Consider the following 8,131-nt stretch of genomic DNA (forward strand, 5'->3'; position numbering starts at 1 on the left):
ACTGTACCTGTCATGAAGTTGCTTTCTTTTTCACAGTTTCACAACACATACAATCAAAACACTGTGATAAATTTTTATTAGATTTTTGTATTCATGGGTGGGAAAAAAAAACACACTGAACCAAAATTATACGTCAAGCAGTGTTGGATAAAGGCACCATGTTAAGAAACAAGATTTTATTTTCTCAGGAAAATGTGCTCTGAAGTTCAGTAATACTTTTAACTACAGTGTCTCTATTAGTAATTTGTAATTATGACACACAAGTTTCGATCACTTGACAGTTGTCACAGAATTTGCAAGCTGATGACACATCCCCAATCTTCTCTTTAAGTAAAAAACTAAAATAATTCTTTGATTCAGCCAGTGACAGTAATGATCTATGAGTCCATGTTCGATCAATCTCAAATTCATCTCATTCACGTTGTAAATGCTAAAGAATGACCACACAAGTGATGATGTAATTAATATCAAAGCCTCAGCTAAAACAGATGTTAAATTAATAACATCATGGGTCTTTTTATTGTAACAAAAATAACAAACCTGCTTGTCTCCATGGAGATGTTATTTCTTTGCCTGGAGTGTTTCACAGAAAGGCATTAAACTGATACATCTCCAGGAAGAACATTCTTAAGTTTGGCTTTAATCTCCATGGAGTCGTGCAGGTGGTGAGCCCAGAGCCTGGAAATCTTACTGCTAATCTTACTTTAAAACAATGGCACATACAGACTCATCACATACCACAGCAGTCAGTCGAACAAGATCAACTCAAACTTAAATCAAACCAGTCAGGTGATCACGAGTCAAAAATTTACATTTTAACATTTTCTTGTTGTACTAATCTCCTATTTGGATGTTGTACTTGTTACTTGCCTATAGAGCACAGATGTCAAACATAAGGCCCGGGGACCAGATCCGGCCCCCCAAGACCTTTAATCTGGCCCTTGGGTGATTTTCTACTAAAATATTTAATTATATTTTCTATTAAAATATTGATCATTTTCTGCGGTGTTTATCACAGCAGCGTCTCCAGCGTCTCTGTACGTGGCCCCTCCCACCAGAGCAGCATAAATGAAGACTTGTCTCTTTCCAAACGCTCTTAAAGGACGATCGTTTTGACTGTTGACCGTGACACCCTCATCAACAAAATGTCCAAAATGAGAAAAGTGGAGCCGAGTGCAGGATTTTCTAAGAAAAATTGACTTATTCCTATTTGCATACAAGTTCATGTTAAAACATTGTGTTGAAATTGAATTTTTCTTAAAATTTCAGATTGTTCATAATATTATAATAAGAAAGAGTTCATCAATTAAAAAAGATGTCTGTAATAGATTTGCGTTTCTCTGCACCAATATTTAATAATACTGGACGCCTCCCTCGGGAGGTGTTCCGGGCATGTTCCACCGGGAGGAGGCCCAGGACACGCTGGAGGGACTATGTCTGATCCAGCCCCTTTGGGATCAAAGTAGGTTGGATACGACCCCCGGACCAAAATGAGTTTGACACCCCTGCTATAGAGGCTATGGTAAATGATCTCTGTAGGTTTAATCCAGCAGATTTATTTGTTCAGAACATTAACGTGCGTAATCCCTATTTTAAAAATATATATATTAATGAAATGAATAAAAACAGAGAACTTGACTAGACCTATGACGACCACAGTGAAAAGAGACCCTAGACATTTTGAGAAGTCCCATGGGGAAAAGCACTCCAATGCTCAACAAAACCGTCATAAATCTACACTACATTAACATGCAAATCAACCATCAGAGGAGTCTGTGCAACGACCCATGAGAGGAACAATTATAAATCATCTTGCAGGATAGGCAGCATACAAAATAGTTTTGATGGAACGTCTTCTGTGGACTTTATGCAATTGAGAAAAACTAGAACCAACACAAAAACAATGCATTTATGAATAGTATTTTTTATGATATGAGAAAGTGGTGGACATCCAGGAGAGAGTGTGAAGAAGAGCAGATAAGGCTCTGAGGGACGTGTGAAGTGAGTGTCCCGTAGGCGTCGCGCCTCACTTCCTGTCTATCTGCACCTCCTCCTCCTCATCACCTACAACAGTACACACGGGATTAAGACATAAATAAACAATTTGCAAGAAAGTCACAGTATGGTTCTCAACATGAACTGAGACATCTTTGCACCTTTCTCCTTTCCACCTCTTGTATATAGCTGAGAGATATATTTGTATTACTATACTTCTATATTTTTTATTTTTACTTTTACAGAACTATACCTTATTTGACACCAGTATGTGTCAGTGTTATTTTTGCTACTTGTTTTGAATATTATTACCATTTATATATTTTTTGCTCTTTGTTATTATCTCATATTGTGATGTGTGAGCTACTGTGTCCAAATCATTTCTCTTGTGGATCAGTACAGTTTGTTTAAGTAAGTCTATGTCTAAAATGACCAGACTTTAGAGTCCATCTTAGTGAAATGATCATTCAGTGTTGAAAAAGAAATGTGTTTACATTACAGAGTTGTCACAATACTAAAATTTCTAATTCAAAGAATAGACTTGACATTCAATACAGATTCCGATAAAACACTTTCTTTAAACAACAAAATGTCATTTTCAACATTAAATCATAGTACTTCCTTTTTGATTTTGAGGTGGTTGTTTTGAAAGTTTGAAGTTTGAGGGATTGGTGGTGATGTAATGTAGCATGATGATACATGTGCGGGCATATTTTCATTTGATTATATGAATGTGATCTGATTTGTCATCGAGAGGACTATAATTTTACCCCCCCCCCCTTTTTAATAAAACTTCATAAAGCCATAATGTGTATAGAAGAGGTGAGTCATCATTCAGTTTTCCATAGTTTTGGCTGTAGGTCTCTCCCCGGAATAATTGGCGAGATTTTCCCATGGGTTGTGTTAGAGGGAAGAAAGGTCCAGAGAAAGTGAAGGGGGGTTAAGTTCATCCATTCATGTCAGGAGGGGCTTGCTGGTTTACAGAATGGCAGCAGATTGAGTGGCAGCGTGTGTGGGAGTAGTGTATGACGCGTAACTCCTGCATCTCAAATTGCTGTGTTTTCAGCATAAAGCAGTCGCGGTGATGCCAATTACTGGTTCTCCTCCAGAGGGTCCCCAAACCTCCTCATACATTATGGAGTTTATACTTAGTCACCCATTGTGCAGCACGCCAGGGAAATGCATTTATGAACCACTAAACCATGTTATAGTATTTTTACAATGTTTTCTATAAAGGTGGGAGATATGACAAAATATTACATAAATTGTTGCTCTGAAGATATAAAAACTGAAACTGTCTATAAAAGTGTAAAAGACTGCAAACAGACACAATAACCACTAGTAACTAAATTGCAATGTAAAAAAAGGGTTTAAGGTGAAATTTCTGCCCTTTTCTGCAGGTTTACTTTTCCATCCATTGTTTTATAGTTTGATTCTAGTTGTCGGTTTTGATACTAAGGAATATACCTGATACTCTATGCTGATATCAATACTACAATAATAATTAAAAACACTTTATATTTAGACATTATATTGTGATTTTCAGCATTAAATAATAGTATTTTATTTGATATTACCATGCAGCCTTATATCTGTGTAATCCCACAGTTGTCCAGGTAGGTTCCATAGTGGTCCATGGGTGCATATTAATCTATGTCAGGGGTGTCCAAACTTTTTTCATCAAGGGCCACATCTCTAAACACAGACGAAGCAGAGGGCCGATCGAGGGCTGTAGACTGATGCTCAGTACAGTGAATAATTGAAATGTGTGCATGTTTAACATGTTAGAATGACCCATCAGTCCTTTATTCATGCTAAGATCCTTAAAACCACACACTAAATATTAAATATCAGCTATCAAAGTAGATGTTTAAAAAACTTGCAGTAAAAATAATGCAAGGTAATTTAGGCCAATTCACCTGGAAGTCTGAGGGCCAAAAAAATTTGTCTGAGGCCCTGGGCCATAGTTTGGACATGCCTGGTCTATGTGCTTTTATAGTTGTTCTGATACAGCCCAGGATCATTTTAAAGGTATTCAGGAAAGGTTCATTTCTGCCCTGTGAATGTTGTAGTGTTCAAATAACTCTAAATGTAGTTTTGATTCCAGTCCTAGTTTCAATTGGTATCTGATTTTTTTATACTTTTGACACTAGATTCTTGTTGTCAACCAAGTTATTTAGAGCCACTTTTTAACACATTTCAGTTTGACATAAAACCATCAGGAAGACGGTATGGACACTTTACATCTCATTTTAGATTAGAAGTTGCCCTTGATCTTTCAGTGCTGAATAATTTGTGTTATCTCATGACTGAAGAGCAGCAGGGCCAGAGGAATAAAATAAAGCAGGACGATGGCAAGTTTACTGCTTAAGTCTTCCCTATTCCCTGTGTCTCCCCTGTCTTCCATCAAGTTGAAAGCCTTTTGGAGCAAGCGCTGTTGGCCTAGTTTGATAGCATTACAGAGGATGTGAGTTTTTGAAGTAGATATATTATATGTCTGCTGTTTTAAAATCAAGAGTGTATTTTAAACATGGTGAATATTGTGTTTAATCTATATTTGTGTGAATTCTCTGATGCTTTATTGCTATGGGCTTTGCATATTTACACTACGATTGGAGGTAATGGTTGGGAGTATGCAAACATTCTGTCACTGTCTGTTGTTCGGGGATGATTCAGAACAGCAAGTGTTTGAGTACTGATAATTAGTCAAAGATATATTTGCATTTCTAATAGAGCTCAGGATCAAACATGAAAAGCTTTACTTTACTGGTCAGATCAAATGTCAAAAACACAAGGTTCCTGACTGGTAACTGAGATAAAGTGGGAAATATACATATGAAAAGTACACAAGAGCAAAAAGCAAATAAGCTGCTGAGGCACTACTTGTAAATACATGTATCACTGAGTCAGAATACTTTTGAATGACTTAATTTATCAACTTAAAATCTCCATTGTTTTAAGTTTTGTAAATTAGAGCTGTGAGATTAATCAAAATCAAATCAAAATCTGTATTTGCATAGACACTGAAGTTCTAAAATTTCCTCCACAAACAACCTGCTGATCCTGTAGTTCATATCTGCACAAACATGTTCGGAAATGTGATTCTTGTATTAGTTTATCAGTTCAGATTCCTCAAGGCCACATTTAACATGGGAACTTTGAACAGAAGCATTTTATTAACATAAATCACAACACTTGTCAAAAAAAATTTTATTCTATAATGTGTGATGACACAACTCCGAGCTCTTTTAGTTTGAATCAACATGGCTAGAGTGCAACGACTTCCAGTAGTACATTACCAAAGTACTAGTGCATATTATAAGTGCATATTATAACAATTTACAGCTAACTATTGAAGTACAACAATAGAATGGAACATATGCATCGCTTCCCTCTCTGAGTCAGACTACTTGCCCACTGACATGAGCTATTATATAAATCATTCGATCATACTTAATTACAGACGTGGGTGAATAAACTGCACTTCGGAGCTATTATCACAATAAACTTTTTACTTCAACTTGAATAATAATTGAAATCCTAGACCTCATGATGTACAGCATATGTTAGACCAGGGCTGTAAAGTTCTACTGCTACTCTAATAGATTTTTTGGATAACTGTACTTTCTGGAGCAGATTTTAAACTTGTACTGAGCACTGTGCACATCCCAATTGTACCAAAATAAGTATACACAGAAGACTTGTTGTGTTTGAGTATATTATTAGACAATAACTTCTCCCTCTCCATTGATGGTTCCTCAGTCCCCTCCTCCTCCCACCTCCGTAACCTCGGCATCCTCTTTGACCAGACCCTTTCCTTTGAACACCACGTTAAACACATCACTACAACCGCCTTCTATCACCTCCGGAACATTGCTCGTCTCCGCCCCTCCCTCTCCCCTCAGTCTACTGAAACCCTCATCCATGCTTTTGTCACCTCCTGCCTTGACTACTGCAATAGCTGCTCTGTGGTTCACCCTCCAAACTCCTCAGCAGCCCCACCTGCCTCTCTGAGCTCCTCCACCACCATACCCCCGCCCGTGCCCTCCGATCAGCTGATGCCAACCTCCTGTCTCCCCCCGCCAGGACTAAACATAAGACCTGGGGGGACCGGGCTTTCTCCGCCTCTGCTCCCACCCTCTGAAACTCCCTGCCCAAACACATCAGAGACTCATTCACACTCCCCATGTTTAAAAAAGCCCTGAAAACCCATCTCTTTAAAAAAAAAAACTTTCATTAACTGTTTTTTCTCTTGTTTGTCATTGTTTGTCTTCCCATGTAAAGCATCTTTGGGTATCTTGAAAAGCGCTATACAAGTGTTGTATTATTATTATTATTATTATTATTATTATTATTATTATTACGTAACTTTATTTTTACTCGCGTACAAATTTTCCAATGGTGGCTTTCAGAATCTAAAATGTGATCATGTCATACTCTCAGATGTGGGGCAAGAGCCAGTTTTTCCTATGGATTACACTGTACTTTGACATGAAATATATCAAATTTACAAATGTTCAACCTCATCGTTTCTATTAGTGACTAAACTAAAGAAAAATCATATATATACATTTTAGCCGCCCCCATCCGTATTAAATAATTGGGGTAACACTTTATAATAACTACACATTATTTAGCCTTAATAAAGCATGAACAAAGACTTAATTAATAATTATTCACGCTTAGTAAATGCTTAATAAATGCTTAATAAATGATAATTCGTCTTCACTTTAGAAAAGCTCTCAAAAAGTCTTAACTAACAGATAACAGCTGCCTGAATGATCATTGCATTGTATTGTTAGTAAATCATTCTCTCATAGTTTACTAATCATTAATAAATGCTCAAATGGTTAGTTCATGAGTAATTAAGTATGAAATAATTATGAGTAACTATTTACAGCACAGGCAAATTAAGTGCTAATTAAGGTAGTAATTAAGTAGTCACTAAGCGTGAATCATTATTAATTAAGCCTTTGTTCATGCTTTGTTAAGGCTAAATAAGGTGTAGTTATTATAAAGTGTTACCAACATTTGTGTAATTACTTTTTGGTTATTTCAGGGCAAAGTACAATGTTAATAATAGGAAAAATAGTCTCTTGCCCCCCCATCTGAGAGTATGACATCATCACATTCGATAGCATCTGAAACCCAGCAATACTCTTTCCACCACTGCATGAGACCTGATTGTAAGAGATCCTTCATTGTTACATGAGTAATTACATAGATTGTCCTTTTCATTAGTATTCTGCATAGCACCCTCACATTTTGCCTGTCCCTGTGTGCTCTCATTATAAATTCACAAAGTCCTCTACAGGCAGCAGAATCAGACAGCAGTTTATGAGCTGACCTCAACATATTAAAGGTCCTATATTACACAAAATGGATTCTTGTGAGCTTTAAGGCGTGTTATAATGTTGTGACCTCATCAAAAACATACCTGGTGTTGTGGTTTGTTTCATCCACACATGAGTAAGCCTTTATTATCTTCAAACCTCAAAATGCTTTGTGCCACCTTGAAAAATCATGTGGTGGTAGTTTTCAAACAGCTTTCAGTAGAGATTGATAATTCCAGAGCTGAATGGTTCTGGTGAAAATGTCTGGAGTTTAAAAAAAACAGTGGAGAATTTCTTGTATTACCAAATAACATCAATAACAATGACAGTGAATGAAACCAAACGCAACTCCAGGTATATTTTTGATGAGGAAACAACATTCTACCGTAGATCAGGAGGGCACTTCAAAGGTTATGTTTTTAATTACAAAGGAGTGAGAGAATGAGACTGTACTGGCCAATCAGATGGCATTAGCTGTCGGTTTATTCTAATAGGACACAATCACAGTGAGGTGGACATCTGGGGCCTATTTATAGTAAGCAGCATATGGGACCACTGAGAAGCTGTTGTGAGTTTTTGACCATTTGGTGTCCTGCCTGTGTATGTCCAACATCAGTCCATCCATTATAATGATTCTGTTTGCTGACTGTTTAAAGTATTAGTCTACATTTTAACCTGGAGGACTCAGACTGACACAAAGACAAAGTATTTTAGTAGTTTTATTGATTGGGTTTGGCATCTTTGGCACTCAGACCCCAGCAGAAGACATTGCGATGAAGGGCGTGACTGATTAGATTATGTTT

Source organism: Boleophthalmus pectinirostris, unplaced genomic scaffold (genome assembly GCF_026225935.1).
Source record: "Boleophthalmus pectinirostris isolate CB_2022bp ecotype Guang Dong unplaced genomic scaffold, ASM2622593v1 HiC_scaffold_3, whole genome shotgun sequence".
NCBI lineage: Eukaryota > Metazoa > Chordata > Actinopteri > Gobiiformes > Gobiidae > Boleophthalmus > Boleophthalmus pectinirostris.